This window comes from Gopherus evgoodei, chromosome 4 (genome assembly GCF_007399415.2).
Source record: "Gopherus evgoodei ecotype Sinaloan lineage chromosome 4, rGopEvg1_v1.p, whole genome shotgun sequence".
In the NCBI taxonomy this organism is placed as follows: Eukaryota; Metazoa; Chordata; order Testudines; family Testudinidae; genus Gopherus; species Gopherus evgoodei.
The window spans coordinates 13,654,087-13,676,474 of NC_044325.1; positions in this window are offsets into that span (position 1 = coordinate 13,654,087).

A 22,388-nucleotide genomic window follows, 5' to 3' on the forward strand; every position below is an offset into this window, starting at 1 on the left:
GCTTAGCGCAGGAGGCAGAGGGACTTCTGATAATTTATACATGGTGACTGTTGCCAGGGAAACCACTTCACCTTTTTATTTCATGTGCCATCTCAATGCTCCACGATAACGGGCCTCTTCTGGAACTACACACAATCCAAAGGCGTGTCGAAAGAGTTTATTAGTATAGGTGCCATTACAAGAAAAGGCAGCTAAAAACACACACTGTGTAGGAAATCAGAGGGGCTTCTGGCCCTTTGTAGCTGGTGGCCTGATGGTTGGCCTACACTTCTTGTTCTGAATTCAGGCTTCAGTGCGACATGGCTGCATAGCAGCGCTTAGAATATCAGGGTTGGAAGAGACCTCAGGAGGTCATCTAGTCCAACCCCCTGCTCAAAGCAGGACCAACCCCAACTAAATCATCCCAGCCAGGGCTTTGTCAAACCAGGCCTTAAGAAGCTCGAATGATGGAGATTCCACCACCTCCCTAGGGAACCCATTCCAATACTTCACCACCCTCCCAGTGAAATGATGTTTCCTAATATCCAACCTAGACCTTCCCCACTGCAACTTGAGACCATTGCTTCTTGTTCTGTCATCTGCCACCACTTAAAGAATAAGCAGCTAAAACAATCCCCAAAGAAACTGAAGGTATTAAGCTCTGGCTAACGTATTCCGAGGGCTTTTATTTAATTTAAGGAAGGGATTATTAGGAAAAATATTAGAAATTTGGGTTGGGGGTGGAACGTAAAGTCAGTTTGTCTCCTACTGTATCAAGTATCTATACAGATATGCTGAAGTGGACCAAAATGGAAAAAAGATTCCTATAAATCCTTCAAGTCAGGGGAAAACTCAGCAGAAACTTAGCTGTGATTGGAAGTGTCACCAAAACCAAATCATGTCAGGGCATCTTCTTCTGAAAAATGACCTGCCTAGATTTAAGGTTCTGTGGAAACAAAGTCTCAGTGTAGTGAGCATGTAAAGATGATGACGTCATGGGTCCTGCAAGCTGAAAAGAACTAGTGGAACAAAAATGGTAATTGAGTGCCAAAAAACCAAAGCAAAACAGTCTTAAATGAAAGTGAACTTGCTGATGGAGTTTCTCTTTTTCCACAAGGATCCAGTGGGCTCTCTCTTTGGAAAGGTCTCGGCTCTGTAGCAATCCTCTACATTATTGTCCCTTAAATAGAAAATATTCCAGGTTTCTGACAAGTTGGTGACTGCTGGGTTGGATGGTTACAAGTGTTTTCTGAATTAGTCTTTGGGTAGGGTGCCAACTTTCTAATGGCACAAAACCAAACACCCCATCCCGCCTCCTGCTTTGCCTCTTCCCTGAGGCCCTGCCCCTTCTCCAAGGCCCTGCCCCCACTTGCTCCATCCCCCCTCCACCTGTCACTCGCTGTCCCCCACCCTCACTTACTTTCATCAGGCTGGAACAAGGGGTTGAGGTGAGGGTCTCTGGCTGGGGGTGCAGGCTCTGGGGTGGGGCTAAGAATGAGGGGCTTGGGGTTCAGGAGGGGGCTCAGGGTTGGGGCAGGGTGTTGGGGGTGTTGGGGGGATGTGGGGTGCAGGAGTTTAGGTGCAGGAGGGGCCTCCAAGCTGGGGCAGAGGGTTGGGGTACGGGAGAGGGTTTGGGGTTTGGGGTCCCGGTGGCATTTACTGCAGCTCCCAGGAAGCGGCTGCCAGATCCCTGCAGCCCCTAGGTGCATTGGCGGCCAGGGAGGCTCCGCACACTGCCTTCGCAATCACAGGTGCTTCCCCTGCAGCTCCCATTGGTCACAGTTCCCGGCCAATGGGAGCTGACGAGCCAGCAGTAGGGGCGGGGGCAGTGCATGAAGCCTCCCTGGCCGCTCATGCATCTAGGGGCTGCAATGACCTGGTATCCGCTTCTGGGGCTACGGGGAGCTAGGGCAGGCAGGGAGCCTGCCTTAGCACTGGGCCCCTGCTGCGCCACTGACCGGACTTTTAACGGCCGTGCTGACCAGGTCCCTTTTCAACCAGATGTTCCAGTCAAAAACTACATGCCTGGCAACCCTATCCATGGGTCAGAGTAAATTCTGAGTTCCCTGTAGCAGACACAGGTTCCCTTAAATGGTAAGATTAATGTTGGCTAACTGTAATGTTCTAGATGTTTACAACCACTGTCCATATCAGCATCTAATGTTTTCCCTATCTTGTGAGATGGTATGCACCAAACTAGAACATATGGAAAATGAACTGGAAGCATTAACTCATGGTTTCTGATTGCAATTGCATTGTACTTCTTTTGGGATAAGGTTGAATTGAACATGCCTTGCCAACGTAGTGTGGGTGAGATTGTGATCTTATTGAAGCCAGTGGAGTTTCTTTATATTTACAGCATTGGGTTTATACCCATATCAATATTAGATCAGTATTTGGCCAAACTGGGCTATACAGGATTTAAGTCACAATCAAAGCCAATTATTTAGCATCATATTTATAGTAAACATTTGTTCACATCATAACAATCTCAAATGATGCAGTTCTGCTTGGCACATGCTCGAGTTTATGCATCTGTAGAAAAGCTCTGTAGCATCTGTAGAAAAGAATGGTTGTTGCAGGTCAGAACTGAAGCCTGCTGGCACAGTACACTTGCAATTCACTTCCTTGCATTGGCCAGAAATAGCCTGTAATTGTTGACCTTTGTGTTTAGGGTTTTGTGGTGGTTTGCACTGGATGGGTTTGCTGAGGTGGAAAGTGAGACATTTCAATATTGTTGGCCAGTTTCGGTGTGTTTTAATGTTCTGGTGTTAGGTTGCCTGCTGGAGTTATATCTTTATTGTATTAAAAGCTGTCAGGTATTTAGAGCCCAGGATAGATGCTCTTAAAAGATACGTGTCTACCTCAGAATAAATAAGATGACGCAGATTTTGCCTGCTGGAGACTTGAAGAGCAAAAGTGAATGAGGCAGAGTTGTTCTAGAGTTAAGCACAGGTCTGTCTGCATCACTAAATGAAGGTGCAGTTGGCCATAATTCACTAGGACCAGCAGTCTCTGCTGGGAAGATACCATGCATTGGACCAGCTGGGCTGTTGCAGGGGAGGATTTTGATGCACTGGGATGCTTGTGCTGGGCCTGCTCATCGTGTACATGGCACTAGTCATTGCTATCAGTCCTTTACTTTCACAGTCACCAAAGTCACCTTCCCATAAAACTAAAACCGAGTGTGAGCTGAGATATAAAATCAGTAACCCAAGCCCATTTCTGGGACGGTCTATAAAAATTTTAATTAACTCAAGGCATAGGCTTGGAAACTATGCATAGAAAAGGTCTCCTACCCAGGACATCTAGTCCTTCCCTTTGTATTAGTACAGGATTGTTCCTCCCACTATGCTCCTAAGAGCCTCGTTGGTGGTATTTATTTGGATTGGTGACAGTCACGCAACACAGCTGCCAACAGCAATCATGAACTGATTACTTGACAGAGCTGATTCTTGGCAGCTATAGTATTGAACTTTTTTCTCTGGGACACCAGTTTAATTCAAGCCAGGTCCTAAGTGAGCTGCATTTAGATTTTTTTTATCCTAATTCCATAAAATGTTTGCATTTTTTTTAGATCAAGAGCAGCTGAGAATGAGCTGCCCACCCTCCACAACAGAACTCCCACTGATATTGTCATCACAGCATATGGCCTGATCCAACCCGCCTGATGATAAAGAAAAGAGGCCCAATTGTCTTCCATGGCAGCTGGATCAAATCCATAATGCAGAGAGAGTGAATCTATTAATTAAAATCAGCAGACTTCAGGCCTATGAACTTCAGCTTATGCTAGCAGCATGTCCACATATCATCACTGAGAATGTCAGTATTTCAGTGATCAAGATTTCTTGTTCTTTCTTCCGTTTCATATTTGTGCTGACAGCTATGGATGAAAAAGTCCTAGACCCCATTTTGAAAACCATTCTAGCCATTTGTAAAGCAGCATCCCCTTATGAGCCACAAACTGTATATATGATGCCTCCACTTAATAGTTAAGACCTTGGTCCTGAAAGCTGCTCCCTCATGAATAAACATCTGTGTCTATCCAGGGGGCCATCTCTGAGGATCAACTTGCTGGATCAGGATAGATAAGGGGCTGATCAGTCAGCTATAAAAGAATTTTCTAAAGTGTTATTTTTAAAGAAAGAAGTTAGAAAATAAAAACAATTTTACCATGGTGGGAGTTGTTAAGGGGGAATGGTCCTGGAACTATATTCACTTGCCCAAATATTCCCTGAGTCAGGCACAGGAACTGTGGAGCTGCTCAGAAAACCCAGTCATTGTCCATTTCTGGAACTGTTTTAGGGGAATAACCCAGATCAGCAGTTGAAGAAATGCAGGAGTAAGAGCCCAAGATCCAAAGGAAACTAGAGCAAATGCTTTGATTTTTTTTTTTAACGATGAAAATATCAATAAAGGGAGCAGGAAGGGCAGAAGGTAACATGGAAAAGGAGTTAAGCTACCCCAGTAACGGGGGCCAGATAAATACCTAGAGTGATATACTGAGCCTCCTTCCTGGTTCCTAAGTAAATTAAGTACATTCAAAACCTTGTCTGAAACTGCTCTGAAGTTATATCCTTATCCTGGATGTGGTCATATGGGTACAGTACATCAATGCTAGGGTTACATTGAAAGTGTCCTTCATCATTGTGGCCGCATTATAACCAGCGCCCTTGTCTTTCAGTGGCTGGGCACAGTGCACATTTTTCATGTACACTTGTTGTTGTTAGTACATCGCTGACAATGATGACAGTATTGTCGCAATTCTCATCTATGGCTACATATGTGACTCTGAAGTCTGAACCCTTATGCACAGAGTCGGTCACACTGAGGGCATGGGAAGTCCGTATCTATGATGTTTGATGATACAGCTCTGTGGTGCCTTTCATATGCAATATGGAGATGATTTCGTTGATCCTGCTCAAACCTGTTACATTCTGATCTTGTAAGAGACCACCAGTGAGTCCTATTCTGAGCCATTTACTCAAGTTCTTTGAGATCGATGCCAACCCACTGGAGACTGCTCTTCAGGCTATCTCTGAAGCGCTTATAAGGACAACTCTTCTTTCTTTTGCCCTGACTCAGCTCTCCTTACAAAATCTGTTTTGGGAGGCAGTGGTCTTCCATTGTGATGACATATGCAGTCCATCCAAGTTGTGCTCTCAGTAGCATTTCCTCAATGCTGGTTGTGTTTGCCTCTCATGGACTTTAATATTGGTCACTGTGTCCTGCCAGCGAATGCTCATTATTGAGCGGAGGGAGCACATGTGAAATTGCTGAAGCTGTTGAATGTGCTGTTTATAAAAAGTCCATGTCTCAGATCCATACAGGAGAGATGTTAGAACCACTGCACTGTAGATCTTCAATTTGGTGGACAGACAAATGTTGTGTGGGTGAAGGACTTTGTTTGGAGTCGACCCAGTGCCTGGCTGGCTTTACTAATTCTGGAGCCAATTTCCTTATCAAGGGAACCATGACTAGAGATGGTACTGTCCAAATACTTGAACTGATCCACATTTTTCATCTGTGGTGCTTGGATGAAGATGGTTGGCGCTGGGGCATTGGAATGAGGTGCAGGTTGAAACAAGACCTCTGTCTTACCAAGACTGATGATAAGGCCAAAGAGGTGGGATGCTTCAGAAAATCTATCAGTGATGACCTTCAGGTCATCATGTCTATGGGCCTTCAAGGTGCAGTCATCTGCAAAAAGTGCCTCGATGAGAATTCTCTCCACCATCTCGGTCTTAGCACCGAGTCTTCGAAGGTCAAAGAGGGAGCCATTGAGTCAGTAGTGGATGTATATCACCTGATCCAAGTCCTTTATGGAATGGATGAGGACACAGGCAAAGACCAAGCAGAACAGCACTGGAGCAAGTATGCTGCCTTGCTTCACTTGATTGGAGATTTCCAATGCGTCAGAGTCACCACTGGAGAGCACTTGCACTGTCATGGTGGTCGTGGAACAGATGGATAGTTTGTATTAGCCTTCTTTGGCACTTAGTTTATGCCCATAGACCCTCTCTGTTTGTATCAAAAGCTTTGATCAAGTCAATAAAAACTGCATATAGGTTCATGCTCTGCTCTAAAGATTTTTCCTAGACCTGCCTTACAACAAAGATCATGTCCATAGTACTATGAGCTGGTCTGAAACCATTCTGCACTTCTGGCAGATTCTTCTCACATATGTTTGCAGTGAGTCTGAAATGCGAGCTAGTATTTTCCCTGCTGTGCAGAGGAAATGCCTCTGTAGTTTCTGCAATCTGCTTTGCTGCCTTTGTTTTTGAATAGTGATACAATAATAGCATCTTTGAAGTCCTGTGGCATTTCTTCTTTCTTCTAAATGCTACTCGAGATGTCATGAAACACTTCAATAACCTTTGGTCCTTCTACTTTGTAAAATTCTGCTGGAATACCATCCTTTCTGCACACGTTGCCAGAGTTTAATTGTTTGATGGCTTTCATGATTTCTTTAACTGATGGAGGGAGGTTGAGATCCTCTTTAATGCGTTTCTTGGGAAATTGACCAAGGCCATGCTGGTCGACTGTGGATGCCCTATTGAGTAGACTATTGAAGCAGTCAGTCCATTTTCATGTACACCAACAAACTACAATCTGCACAAGACACACAACCACTGATTTTAGGCTCGTTTCTCCTGGGGGGATGGTGAGAGCTGGGTGAGGAAGAGAAGGCAAATTGCAAATATTTGACTGGAAATCTAGCAAGATTAGAATAAAATACACATTCCAGTGGTTATTCTACATTCTACCTGGAGGAAGGGTGGCCCAGTTGTTAGGGCACTAGCCTTGGACCTGGGTTCAGGTCTCCCTTTTGCCAAAGATCCCCATGTGAACTTGGGTAAGTCACTTAAGGTAACATTTTCAAATGTGCCTAAGTGACTTAGGAGCCCAAGTTCCATTTAAAAAATGGCACTTAAGGCTCAGATCTTCAAAGATGTTTAGGTGCCTAGTTCCTCTATCTTTTTCAGATCTGGACCTTTGGAGCCTAAATCCCATTGACTTTCAATGAGATGTATGCTTCTAAGTGCTTAAGGGCCAGATTTTTGAAAGTCCTAAAGATGTAGGTAGGCGCCTGGTGAGACACACAAAAATGCTCTGGCACCTAACTCCCACTGAAACCAATGGCAGCTGGGCACCTAGATGCTTTTAAAAAACCACTAGGTGCCTATAAACCTTTAAAATTTGGCCCTACATAATTTTCAAATGGAACTCAGGCTCCTAAGTCTCTTAGGCATGCTTGAAAATTCCACCCTTAGTCTCTCTCTCTGCTGCAGTTTGCCAGCCATAAAATGTGTGGATAAATATATAGTAAAGATAGTGAGTCACTCAGATACCACAATAATGTGAGGCTTTGTGAGTACTATAGATAGCTAAAGAGGATTTACTGCGATTCCCACATCAAACCTTAACGAACTTCATGGTGGGTGAAGAACATTTCCGAAACTAACAAACTGTTCCACAATCCCTATGCCTTCCACCACATACTTGGGTACAGATCTACGCCTGACAAGATGAAGGGTCAAATGTGCATCTGATTTATACCTGTTGCAACCCTGTTGTAGTCTGTCAGGCTCGAAGCTGGCATTAAGTGTAAGTGAAGAATTTATGCAATGGTGACACAGCTCAATAGAGAGACATCTTGGAAATAGGAAAAACGCTACTGTGAAGTACAGTATTGTTTGGGAGAAAGGATCCAAGGTAGTCAAATGATGTCTATCTTTACTGGCTAGTTATATACTGGAGGCTAAAGCTGCTTGACTAGTCATTTTACTCTCTGTCCAGTACTGTGTTGTGAAGCAAGGACATAGCTGGACAATAAATTAGAAGCAGCACATGAAGGTTCAAGGGACACCAGATTTACTCCAGCCACTCTGCCTATTCCATCAGCACAACTTCACTTCAGGAGTGATGCTATTCCACATTTTCACTTGCACCAAAATTTGGCTAACTTTTCTTACAATACCATGCATGCCTACCAAGCAAAGCAATAGAATCAGCACAGGGAGTTCTTATTTAGGCTGACATTTACTGATTTCTTTTGTTATAGATTTGCAACATTGGTTAACAAATGAATTTATCTGCTAGCTCATTCCAAGAATTATATTAACTTCAACTCCTGCCCTTAGCAAGAAGTCTATTGAAATGTAATTGGTCATCATAGTATAACTGATACCAAAACTTTATATGGTCAAAACACTGGGGAACGTTCAGACCCAGCTTATGTTCTCATACATAGATGGAATCAATTTGAAGGCCGGAAGGGACTGTTAACGATCATGTAGTCTGACCTCCTGTATGACACAGGCCATAGAAATTCATCCAGCAATTCCTGCATCAAATCCAACAACTTGTCATTGATTTGGAATATATTTTTTTGAAAGGCATCCCTTCTTTTGTGCATATTTGCACAGAAGTCCAGTTCCAGTCCAGGCCGTGCAATGTAAAGGAAATGGTTTTCTTGCTGAGCTCTGTGTAGAATCTGCCTCTCAAGTTGATTTCAAAGTGTAATTGAAGAGCAAGAATATAATTTAGCTTTCTTGTTAGGCCCGTCACTCAGATTTCAAATAACGCCAGCATGGGGCCTTTTTCCCACTGTGTCATCATTCTACAGAGTATTTCTATCGTTAGTAATGATGTGCGGTGACACTGATTAAATGATGGACACAAGTAATCTCTTCTAAAGAAACACTCTGCTAATAGCGGATGTCATTTTTCTAAACAACACTGATTTGAACTTGGTTTGAATTGCATCCTGACTTAGAGACGATTCCAAAAGCTTTCTGGGATGATGTTGCTGGAAAATAATGCCTGCGGCTACTATTGTGTCAGATTTTTAATCCCTCTTTTCATAAACTGGAAATGAAGAAATGAGTGTGGAACTCATCAAATGGTGTGTTGTATCGCTGGGGAGCTGCGTGGTAGAGCCAAAGCTCAATGCAGCCATTGGAACTGCCCGCCTGTGTTTCAATTTCACCAAAATATTGACAAATGTGCCCATCATGGAAGACATTTTAGTTTCATATTTGTATTGGCAATTCCTTCATTATTGACATGGAGGTTCCAGAAAAAGCATGGTGAGCTCACATGCCTCAGCTTGATAAAAGGAGGTTGGAAAACGTTCCGTCAACGCACACAACAGCACTGAGTCTCCAGGCAATTGATGTTGATCATCTGTTCTCCAGAGAAAAAGGGGAGAGTTATTACCAGAGAATAATTAAACCATCTGAAAAGAGAAAAGTATTGGCAGGCTGCACCTCCTTGCACAGACCACACAACTGCTTGCTGAAATCAGCAAAAAAACCATGGCAGAGACGTGGAGACTGAGGGGGGTAAATATTACAAGGAATTTCTGTCACCCCCTTGCTTGTCTCTGCTTTCACGTAGTGGATGAAGAGGGATGAAGCAAGACAGATTGTGTCTGTGAACCCTCTATGCAAAATGCTTTTAAAAACAGTGGTCATGACTCACCTGAGCATCTGTCCAATTTGCTTGTTAGGCTACTACAAGGGTTTCGCCATGGTGTCAAAAATGGCCAGTCAGATGGCCCCATTTGAGAGTCATATCACAACTTAATGTCATGGACTGTATTCTCTCTTCTTCCTTTGTTCATAGATTTTAAGGCCAGAAGGGTTCATTAAACCATCTAGTCTAATTTCCTGTGTATCATGGCCATTACATTTCACCAAGTTGGTGCTGTATGGAGCCCAATAACTAGTGTTTGACCCAAGCGTGTCTTCCAGAAAGGCATCCGGTCTTGATCTGAAGTCATCAAGAGATAGAGAGTCCATCACTTTCCTTGGCAGTTTGTTCCACTGGTTAATAATCCTCACTGTTAAAATGTGTGTCTTGTTTCTAATTCAAATGTGACTAGCTTTAACTTCCAGCCATTGGTTCTTCTGTATATTTCTACACTAAATTAAAGAGCCCTTTCCTATCCAGAGTTTTCTCCCAATTAAGGTACTTAGGTACCAGATCCTCAAAGGTACCTAGGCACCTAACTCCCATTGAATTGAAGGAATTAGGTGCCTAAATACCTTTGAGGATCTAGACTTTATTAACCATGATCAAGTCATCTCTTAATAGATGTAGTTCCTCTTTCTCTAAGTTCTCAGTTTTCTTTTCTCATCTGCCGCAAATCTTTTATTCCCCTTCTCATCTCTTCCTTTCCCACTCCTTTCTCCTGTCTTATGCTGTTCCATTTCTCCCTTTGATTGTTTTTTCACCCTAAAATTCATTGTGTTATAATTTTCAGCCAAGGTTTCTGTGCTGCGGCCGCTAAGCCACTTCTGCCCCTGCTGCACTCTCCCATTCAGAAGCAGTGTTTGCTGATCATCATTCAAGAGGGGAGATATTCCAATGCCATAACATTCTGAAAAATAAGCATTTTGAGCCAGGTCCAGCTTCCAGACAGAAGGTTATTGGAGGAGAGCTGCAGCCCATAACAACTAGTGGGGGACAGAAACAGAGTCAAGCGTGAGGAAGTCTGAAAGGGAAAAAGGGGTCTCCAGCATTTCATGTGACACTCATTCACCCCTTCAGCTGCCCTACATGAACAGAGACTTGCAGTGGGTTTTCCTGGCCACCAGGGGCTGCTGTGTGCCTCCCTTTTCACTGCGCCCCCTGCTGGGTCCCAGTAGACAAGAGTTGCTGGCAGTGGTGTCAGCAGTGGGATGGACAGAAGGGGGGGGGGCTCAGTACTGCCCACATCTTTCCCCTCAATCTTGACCCTTTCCCCAACCAGCCACAACCCAGAAACCTGCCCCCCACAAGACGCCTTCCAGGACCCGCTTATCTCAGCACCCCTCCATTGCTGCCACTTTTTGTGCCACTTCTGTTCCTACACCAGCCACTGCCTGAGTGAGGCTGTGCTGACTCTAAACTCTATATGCAAATTTTTTGCACCTGTGTAATGGGAGCACCCAAACTATTTTGCATAACGTCACACAGGGAGCTGCACAGAATGCAGCAGCTATGGATGGAGGCATAAGTAGGGTCCCACTCTGTGCCAAAGGCCCTCACTGACATCTTCCTTTCTCCCATGCCGGAAGAGTCCCGATTCAGCTTTGCACAAAGCTGTTCCTAGCCAGACCAGACTCTCCTACACAGCTTCCCCTATAGGGGGAGCAGAGACCTACAATTAAACCAGCATACAGGGGAATTAATTCCCTCCTCATCCTGCTTGTTTCCCATCCATGAAGCTATAGGTAGGCTTGTGATCTTAATTAAGGTTACTGATTGGGGGAAAAGACTCAATGAAGTGCTAGTACCCTGTGCTGCAGCTGCAGAGAGATGCATGGAAATGCTGAGGAGCAGGGGAAGCAGATGCTAAAGGTACTAAACGTCGGTTGTTTGTTTGGTGGTTTTGTATTTCCTTTAAGTCAGTGTTGTCCTGGGTTGCTTTGATGATAGGGCTGAGATGCTGCTGGTGCCCTGCCATGTTGCATGGTATTTTGGAGCTTAAGCTGTGTTGCTGCTGCACAAAATGCAGAGCCAAAAGCGAGGGAGGGTTGACAGCGTTTCTAAGGAGCCAGTTGTTCTAGATTCAAGACTTTGGTATCTCTGTGGATCTAATCCAGTAGGCTTTCCAGAGCATGTTGTGATACTTTGGTTAGCCCCTTAACCATCCCAATGATGTGAAAGGGAACCAGAAATGCCCTCTGTGGGTGAGGAAAGTATGAGGGCAGGGATGTGTTCAGTGCTTTTGATTTTATGTGATAGTAAATGGGGCCTTCCCAGCCTTCTCAAGGTGTCTCCGATTGATTGCATGCCCTGCTTGAATGCCAAGCTCCTAGGAGGCCTCCAGTTCTCCCATGCTATTGTTTCATAAATCATTAAGATTAAAAGGCTGTTTTTGCATCCACAGCATTGTATCCTTCCCTGCTAATTCTTCACTAGCAAGCCAGCTGCCACAGACTCCCACAATGGGCCTTATGTTGTTGGAAAGGACAGTCTTGTAAACTCATTCCAGTCTTCATCTGTATTGACTTCTGGTAGTGGGTGGAGGGGAGGGGGAACCTGGACTGTCTTCCTCCCTTACTAATGGAGACCTTCACAGTGATCTTAGCATCTGATAGTCAAAGAACAGTCTTAACAAATAAGATTATAAGCTCTAGGGCTGGGACCATGTCTTCCTCTGTGTTTGTGCAGTGGGTGCCTGATCCTGAGTGGGACCTTGGAAGGTTACCCATGATACAAATTAAAATATTTAATGAGGCCATAGTCATAGAGCCAGCTGATATGAGCATGTGTTGTACTCCAGAGTCATGAGGCATGCTCATGTCGAAATGAGAACCTGCCCATGTATTTTTTATAGAGGTGCATCTGTATTCTCAGCCCCAATTTCACTGGTGAAATGGAGGCACAGAAAAGCTAAGCAATTTGCTCAAGTTTGCAGGCTGTCAGGAGATGCCCCCAGCAATTCTAACTTCCAGTCTAGTTCTCAATTTGCTAGCCCAAAACTCTCTAGGGGAGGGATAGCTCAATGGTTTAAGTATTGGCCTGCTAAACACAGAGTTGTGAGTTCAATCCTTAAGGGGCTAGTTGAAGCTTGGTCCTATTTTGAACAGGGAGTTGGACTAGATGGCCTCCTGAGGTCCCTTCCAACCCTGATATTCTGTGATTCACTGTACCCAGTGGTGTAGCAAAATCACAATTTTCCTGATTAACTATAGAACCTTTTGTCTCATTTTAGCCGGTGTTGATAAATACTTCTGAAGACTCCCAGATTATTTAAAGATACAAAACTCCTTTCTCTACAGCAATCTGTGATCCTGCTGGTAGAAAGTAATTCCGAGGTGTTGAATCGCACGCACAAAGGAGGATTGATATTAATTAAAAACATGTCCTGCAAATATAAAACCAAAATTAACGGTGGAAGGAAGCGAGGCCTGCGTCAGCGGGTGGGGAAAACAATCTAGGTTCTCCTTATCCCTGGAGGAGAGATTGGAGCCCTGATTCTTGTTTACAATCAAGGCCTCTTTAAGATTTTTCTGGCAATGTAAAAGAGCCTTAAAGATGGTGTAGATATAATTTAGTCACACTTTAAGGCCACAATGGAGCTGTAGTGTAAACGTGAAATAGGCACTGGGTTTGCCTCTCCATTCACTGTCGCCAGTATGAATTGAGAGTAAGTTCATGGAGTTCTGTGGTGTAAGTCTGAGATAAATTGGGGCCATTACCTTTTGCTCTTATCTCTCGCTGCTGTATCTCACCACCCACCACCCCCTGGGTTTATTTTTGTAGCTCACAGACTGACACGGCAGCATAACCGCTAATATATCTGTCATTATGGGGAGGAGAGAGCAGACAAGAAGAGTGTAGGCGATCGCCTCCTTAAGAAGGTTATCCAATTATTAAAGGTTTAATCCTACAAAGAGAGGAGCTATCCATTTTTTTTCCCCAAAAGGATTTTGATAGAACAAGTATAAACTGCTTCTTATCTTCATTCTAGTGCTGTCTCCAGTGAAAAGAGAACCTGAACTTAAGACCATAAGAATCAGAAGTAAACGTTCCCTGGAAAGTTAGAAAACATGCTGCCCAAGTGCCTAGATACACACATACAGGCTGACATAGTGAAATGGGTAGTGATGCCAAGGTTTTATAAACTTATTCTTGAAAATATGATACTAGTAAGGTAATCTCTGGTATATCTGTGACCCTGGAGAACATGATTTGGTAGGTGTTCTCTAATGCATAACATCAAATGCAATAGCTAACCACATGCTAGAAAGTTTTTCTGAAGAGCGCTGGTTACATCTTCTGAGTTGGGTGTTGTGTGAAGGTTTTACTTCCTAACAATAAAAAAAATGAGGTGATACACGATTTCAGTTAGGTGGGAGTTTAGTCGTGTTGTGGGAGCGCTTAGAAGCCCCGTTCAGGGCAGGGTCAGCTTTAGGAACTTGTGGGCCCAATTCGGCAGCGGTCTGGGTCTTCGGCAGCACTTCGGTGGCAGGTCCTACTCGCTCCGGGTCTTCCACGGCACTAAGGACCTGCCGCCAAAATGCCGCCGAAGACCTGGACTGCCGCTGGGTGAGTAAAAATTAAAATGTTAAGCGCTCTTCCTTAGGGTGCGGGACCCTCCTGGGCACAGGCACGATTTGGGGGAATCGGCCTAAAGCCGGCCCTGGTTCAGGGTCCCAGTGTGCTCTGCATACATAATGAAAAGACAGGTCCTGCCCCAAATAGGTTACAATCTGCAGTTAGTTGACTAGCCATCTCCCATTTGTTACCTTTTGAAACATGCTCCTTGGTACTCCCTCCATGCTGCCCTTCGTGCTTGGGAGGGGCTCCCAAAACACACACAACTAATTCATTGTCCTCCTTCAAAAACTTTCCTTCGCTGTGATACCTACTGAAAAACCAGCCAACCATTCAAACAAAAACTTGACTCTGGTTAGGTTGTTGATGTGTTCAAACCACTGCTGATCATTGACAATATTGTCTCATTGTTGCCTTGTAAGCCCACCCCGTGCCCCTGTGTCTACCAGTGTCCATCTATTGTCTCTTGTTTTATACTTCAGTAAGATAAATAATTGTAAGTTTTATGGGACAGGTATTGTCTCTTAGTTCTGTGTTCGTACAGCGCCTAGCACAAACAGTGCCTGGCCCACAACTGGGGCTCCTACAAATGACAACTAAAAACATAATAAATAAGACACATCATCCTTGTGACGGTTGCTCTGCTTACCGCTGGATGGTGCCACCTCCTGGTAGTACTGGAGGATTAGCTTGGTCAGGCCAACACCCCTTCCAGCTATAATTAGTTTCTCCTCTGTGGCTTCTCTCTTGCTCGCAGGATCCACAGCTGTCCTCTTTGTGATGCAGCCTTCCAGCCAGGTCACTATTGTGGTTTCCCCTTCTGTGGTGGGAGTGGATCAAGGTTCCTGTTCGCCAGCAGCATCAGGCAGTCTTCTGCTTCACTGCCTCATGGTGCCACTCCTGCAGCAGCTGGCAGGGGAAGCCAAGCCCATCCTCTACTCCAGGTTCCAGCTCAGGGACACTTTAGTCAGCAGTCAAGGTTCATTCCCTGCACCTTGCTGCATTTCCCTCAGTCTCTTCCATACCTCATGGCCTTCCCCATTCCTTAGGGTTTGCCAGTCTCTTCACTCCCTCCTCCCAGAAAGTAACTTTAGGCAACTTGTCTCTGCAGTCCCCAAAACACTCCTCCCTCTTCCCAAGGAGAGACTGGAGCCTTTCCCAGCAGCCCCTCCTGTTGCCATCTTCCTGTCTTATCTATTGGGTTACCGTACATCCGGGTTTTCCTGGACATGACCTCTCTTTTGGTCCTCTGATCTCCATTTGGGTCAGTTTTTGAAATATGAACCAATGTCCGTGATTTTTTCCTTGCTCGTTCTTTTTCCAGCATTGATTTTGGTAGAACTGCAATTTCCGGTGTGCCTTAACAGCAGCATGAGTGTTTACTGGTTTCCACTCTTACTTCTGCGCTGCTGATGGTGGTGGCTCTGCCTTCAGAGCTGGGCGGCCAGAGAGCAGTGGCTGCTGGCTGGCCGCCCAGCTCTCAAGGCAGCACTGCTGCCAGCAGCAGTGCAGAAGTAAGGGTGGTATGGCATTGACTGTTGAGTAGCTGGAAGGGATCCTTCTTGTACAGTACAACTTCAGGCATGCATCTTGCAAAGACTTTCATGGATCCTTAATGAGCAATCAGTCACTGCTGAGAAAGATATACTGTCTACAGAGAAACATGCATGGGCACAACAGGAAGAGGCACAGTAAGACAGGACTGACTGCATGTAAAAAGATACATTTACATTTATTTTTTGAGACCATTACACTTGTTTATAAAGGTTACATATTCAAAGTAGAAAGAAACTGTATACCCCTTACCCCTCCGCCTGGCAGTGTCCTCCTCTTGGGAACTTTGAAATGTGGTAACCCTACTTGTATAGGGTTTTATATAACCAGACTTATATACTCACTTGTGCCTGTTCCTGGACAAGTGAGCTGCTTCTTTAATTAGCTGCCTTCAGCCTAAAGCTCCGCCTGTTTTCAGCCTAATCTGCTGATTGGGCCCACCTGGCCCAGTTCAGCTCTTGCGGGGCCAGTGTGGGCAGAACACTCCATCACAATCCTAGACATCTAATTTTCAGACACTGTGAACCCCGCTCCAGTCCGTCTAGATGCACAATGAACTGTGGACTCTGACCTTTTCTCCTGGGAAGGCACAAACATTCATCAGCACAGAAGAGGTAACACTGGGCACTCCTGAATTCCTGTCCAGTGGCCTATTGGCTGGGAGTCCAGACTTAGCTAGGTAAAGGTGTGTACCAGGCAAACACACTGACTGCTTAGTTAAGCTGCAGTCTCCTCCCATGTCAAGCAAAGGCCATTGCACCTTGTTTGAAAGTCTTCCAATGAAGGCAAAGTCCTATGAGAAGAATAATGTTATCTGAGTGATCTCGTACACTATTGAGCTGACAGAAAGCTTGAGAATTAGTGTGAAATACCTTGTTTCCTTTCAGTGGAAGGGAGGCATGCCCAGGTTCTGTGCTATTGAATGAAGTCACTGTTTGACAGACAAATGTGGAACTTATTTATGTATTTTTGTTGGATCGTGAATAATATAAATTCACTTCCGATATCTTGATTTCCAAGATTTTTTTTCTTTATTATTTACATGTGCTATGATTTCACATTCTGGCCATCTGGGTTGTAAGTAAGAAGAGAAAAGTGTGTTCTAAGCTCATATTGATGATAAAAGTAGGGCATTAGCTGTGGATTTAGCAAAGAATAAGGTCAAAGCATTAAAGCAGTGAGCTGCTGTGGCAATTACTTGCTTACATGAGGTTGTGTGTGTGTGTGAGTGAGAGAGAGAGAGAACAGGGGGACAGGCGACAAAGCAATGTAGGAAGGTGGAGAAGAGGTTTGTGTAAAACAAAGCATATCAGATGTGCTGGGCTGGGCATTTCTGTACTGGGAGCCTGTTTGTTGCTGTTTCAATGGTGAGGAAATCTAGTTTCTGCCAGCTGCTGCCTAGAAATCTCCCGCCCCCCGGCCCTCCAAGTGATTCAGACTCTTGGTTTTTCTTTTAAAGATATTTAGTTTGAAATAACAGTGGAGGGATGGTGGTTTGAACACTGACCTACTAAACCAGGGTTGTGAGTTCAATCCTTGAGGGGGCAAAAATCTGTCTGGGGATTGGCCCTGCTTTGAGCAAGGGGTTGGACTAGATGACCTCCTGAGGTCCCTTCCAACCCTGATATTCTAAGAGATTATCTTAATATGTTGTTTAGCACTTAACTGGTGCCTGCAAGCTAAGACTTTCAACAACTGGCAAATGCTTTCTACAACTAAACCTTTTTTTGTCTCTCCCTCTGTTAAATTTCATTTTGATTTTAGAAAACTGTCTTTGGTGCTACTTCTCTGTTCCATGCTTTTTTTAAAAAACAAGCCAACAACAATGCATTACCTGGCCTTATTCATCCTTGTCTTTTTATATCTAATGGATATTAATCGCCCAGGTTATTGTAGCACAAGACTAGAAATCCCAGCATGCTGATTGGCTAACAGCCATAGCAGTATATTGGATGCCTTTATTTTATGTCCCGATATCACCAAAACTATTAATTCATCTCAGCTTACAAAGGCTATTGTCCAATCAAAACACAGGCATCCTCTGGTATTTCACATTTTCTAACTATGTATTTTTCCATGTACCATGAGCAAACTATGTACTTTTATCCCGGATAACTTTATCTTACATTAAGAAAAACCACCACCAAAAAGAACAAGTGTAAGAATCTGAGTGAGAGCACAGTGTGTTGCTCCTACTGACTGTTGATTCAGTGTACTGCCCCCGGCAGATTTCACGGTTCAACTGTGCAGGGTACAAATAGGAGAGCTAGGAAAAACCTTAGGTTAATAACCCTCCTTTAGAGACAGATCAGAGATCCCTTCAACAGCAGAATCAAAGGAAAGAGGGGAAACTTCTCTTAAGATGTAGAGAGCAAGTTCAAACAGGTTCTGGAGAAAGATCCACCACACAGCTCCTCCAGCAAGCTACTATGTGACCATATGCTCAACCAATAAATCATAACTGAGAGGTATTATATCGTCAGAACAAATACTTATTGGTTAGTCCCACCCTTCTCTCACGAGTCTTGTCTAGGAGCTCCTCGATCCTTCTGGCTCTACAAGTCGATGGTTGCTGCCCAGAGCAAATGTATCTACACTAGGAAAACTCATGTATTTTTAGAATAGTTCTGTTGCTCTCAGTATACATGATGGTACTATCTGGCACAAGAATATATTTTTTGTTTGTTTGTTTCCTATAGAAAAAACCATTTTTTGCAACTTTTCATATCTAAAAAACTTAGATTTGTACAGCCTGCGTCACAACCCCAGCACCACATCACAGTCATGCTGTGACTCCACAGACACTTTGCCTCCAGCCTCATGCCTACCAGGGTACACAAGGCACAGTGACGTCCCAGCATGACATGCTCCCCCTGTCATGTCTTATTGCATAAATATAGGTCAGCCAGTCTGCAAATCTCTTCCAGGAGTCAAGCTTCCAACCTCATAAATGTGGAATCTGTCAAGTCCGGGAACACAAGAACTCCAGGCCACTATTAGCCAATATGATGCCAATAAAAGACTCTCTAACCAAACCATGATAAATAATTTCACAAGTAAAGCAGCAGCATTGTAGTGCGTAGTTTGGAGTTGGAAGCCTCTGCAATGTGCTGCCAGAGAGCATTAAATATTATCACTGCGTTTGAGGCAGTCGCTTGCCTAGCATTTCATTCTACCTTTGGCACAGGGAGAGAAAGGGAGCTTTTCATTCCTACACACCCAACTGAAACTGGAAAGCTATCTCTGCACTGTTCTAGGACTGACTGACTTTTTTCTGAGCATGCTGCAGATTTTAGTGGTTTCTCTTTCTTGTAAACATGCCACACGCATTACATTATCTGTGTTAAAGATCAGCTGTTGGCTAAGCCTCACTATATGCTCACAATCACCATTTACATATAGCATGATAGTTAAGACCTTTGCGTCCATGCCAGGCAACTAAATACTCTGCTGGATAAACTGCACGGAAAGGATATCAGAAGCTTCCCATTAAGATATGAAGAGATGATTGTGACTGGTTTAATTCAAGTTCCCCCTACCCCGTCACCCTTTATCCCACCGTCAAAAGTATTCATGATGAGAACATAAGAATGACCATGTAGGTCAGACCAATTATCCATCTAGCCCAATGTCCTGTCTTCTGACTGTGGTCACTGTTACGTGCTTCAGAGGGAATGAACAGGTCAATTATCAAGTGATCCATCCATTGTCATCCAGTGCTAGCTTCTGGTAGTTGGAGATTTAGGGACACCCAGAGCACAGGGCTGCATCCCTGACCATCTTAGCCATTGGTAGACCTATTAGCCATCTTCCGTGAATGTATCTCCTTTTTTTTTTTTTAAACCCAGTTATACTTTTGGCCTTCACAATGTCCCCTGGCAATGGGTTCCACAGGTTGACAGTGCATTCTGTGAAGAAATGATCTGGGAGTTTACATCTGATTTAAATCTCCCAGTTACCGAAGGTGGTTTAGGAGAATTTGAGTCTTGTACAAATCCTTTCCAGACATCTTCATAGCCCCATTGTGGGACATGTGGAAAGAAGCTTAGCATGGCACAAGAAGTAATCATACTCCAACTGGTTACACAGAACAGAGACATTAATGGAACAGTAGCTTTCAAACACTTTTTTCTTCATCCTGTGGACCATTTCGTTAGGAACTGGTCCTCTTGTGACTCATCACCCTTCTGATCTGTTGCAGCCAAAGCATTCTCTGTGTGTTCTCAGAGCCCTGAATTATTGCTTAAGTTGGTCCTCCTTGGAGATACCCAAAACAACAGTAATTATGAATTAGTTTCATAATAAAAATGTATTTGCTATTTTTGTTCCCATAGTTGTTATGGCTGGATTTTTTTTTTAACATCCATTCTCCTTTGGCAGAAATGTCTAGGTCTTCCTTTTGGCTTCTGCACTAGTGTCAGCTGTCACCACTGTTCCAACATAGGCTGTTATACAAAAAATCAGTGTCACAAGATTTATGAAACTCCCAATTTAGAAACTAAGAAAGAGGGGTGTAAAATCAACAATTTTTCTGAATAAGAGTGGATCCTTATCAGGCTTGGGACAGCCTGCCTGATCATTTAAAGCTGTTGCCATTGGCAATAGAAATGTTTCTTGTCAAAAATTGATGTTATACAGTTTACAGTGGAAAGTTAGGGTGCTTTAAAAATGCAAGGGCCTGATTCTGATCCTGAATTTGTGCATGATTCCAGTTAAAAGGGCTTAGGCAGAAGACAGTTCCCTTAGTTTAATAAAACAGTCCTTTAGGATGAAATTCACCTTGGTTCTCACCTAGCTCCAGAGAAGCTAATGGAAAGACTTCTGTTGGCTTAAATGGGAGTTGGATCAAATTTAAATGGTGTATAGGATCTTCTATGAATCTTCCACACTGGAGTGTATGTCACCTTGATTGAATCGGTCTGTTCTGAGGTGCTTATTTCAATATTTGCCATCTGAGCACCGGGTGGCTGGGGATATCATTGCATGCAATATTGCATAAAGTCAGCTATAACGTTGACATACTAATAATATTCTGTGTGAGATGTATAATGAGATGACTGCATTCCAAGGTCAGAATTGGCTCTTCTAGAGCCAGATTGCAATATCTATATTTAAGATGAACAGTTAGTACCTTACCACCTGAGAATTTTCATTGATCTTAATGGGACTATTCAAGGAGTAAAGTATTGCTCAGCACAAGTAAGGGTATTGCAGTCAGATCCTGAATTAAGAGTTTGCATTATAAACTGGTCACATCTTAGCATTATCCTGGCTGAATGAAGGGCAATAAACCAACAGTAAAGAATGATCTGCCTCCAGTTCTATGAATGGCACTTCCAAATTTCCTTTGCATTTAATAAAGGGATTAAAATGCTTGAAATTGAATTAAATGTTTTGCTTCGCATCGAATGAAACATTTAATTTGACCCAACACTATTTTTTTCAGTGATTTTGTTTTGTTTTGTTTTGTTTTTGTTTTGCCAAGAAAAACCAAACCCTTTTGCTTTTGGTTGATCCTAAATGATGTGTTCTCCCTCACCCCAGTTTACTGGGCAAACCAAAAAATGGGGATGGGGATGAATTCAGTCAGCTGCACGGCTCTGCTCCACACAGGGGTCTTGCCCGTGTGGAGCTGGTTACAAGATTAGAGCACCATTGACTTTGGACAACCCATGTGTGGTGTCTCATCCTCAACTCCCACCTTTTGTGCAAGGTGATACCCTTCCCTCTCCACCTTCCTCTAGTTTCTAACCTTCAGTTAGTTTCTAATGTTCAGTTAGTTGTCTACTACTTGATATTAGCTCAAAAGATGTGTAGAACAGACAGTCCCCAGGATAGCCATGTAGTCTGACACATGATATAGTAGGTAACAGTCTAGATGATACGCTCCACGTTCACTGTCCAACTTGGAAAGGGACAAAATCCTTTTCCAGAAATGTAACTGCATGTGGTGATATGAGGAAATTTGAATTTGGTAAGCATGGGTGGATGGTAGGGAGGGATAAATGTGCCTTATAAAGCCATCTTTATGGCTCGTAGCTACCTATGGAAGCATTACAGGATTGGGGAGACTCTTTCAAAAGGAACCTCTCCCAGTCCTTTGAGTGAGGTTTGGGACTTCAGCTGCTTCAGAGTGGCTGGCTGCAGTGGGACTTGCTGCAATACATCCCTGGCACTGAGCGTTCTCTGGGAATTGGCTTTCAGTGGAGCTCATTTGGAGAGACGGGGAAGAATTAATGGTATAAAACTTGTCAGTGGGGCAAGAGATGTCAAAAAGCCATGCTAGTCTAATACCAGCCTGATTTCTAGTACCTAGTGCTGAGAGGGTGCCGGGTGGAGGGAGTTTTTCCGGGAGCTGGCGGCAGGAGAAAAAGTGAGAGCCCTCCCTGGACATCCAGGGGTCATGAGGAGGGAAGGGAAAACATCAGGATGTTGTATTAAAGCACATCTGTCTGCAGTCTGGAATGGCAAATGCATTTTCAGGCACTCTTAATAAAGCTACAGTGTTTAAAAGTGCTGAAGGAGTACATTCCATCCTCAAAATATTGCGATATGCCCCACCTACCCTGCACTGTGTACACATGAGAGATGAGAATCACCGTATAGAACTGTGAGATGGAAGGAAAGGATTTATATGTTATGTGTCAGGATGACGTTGTGGATTGCAGCTGGGAAAATGGAGCTCTGGTGCCTTGGGGTGTCCCCAGGAACCTGAAATGTGTCTTTCAGTTTCCTCATCACTGGCATGAATTTTGGGGCACTGCTGTGGTGGCGTGCAGGGGCAAGAAAGGTACCGCCAG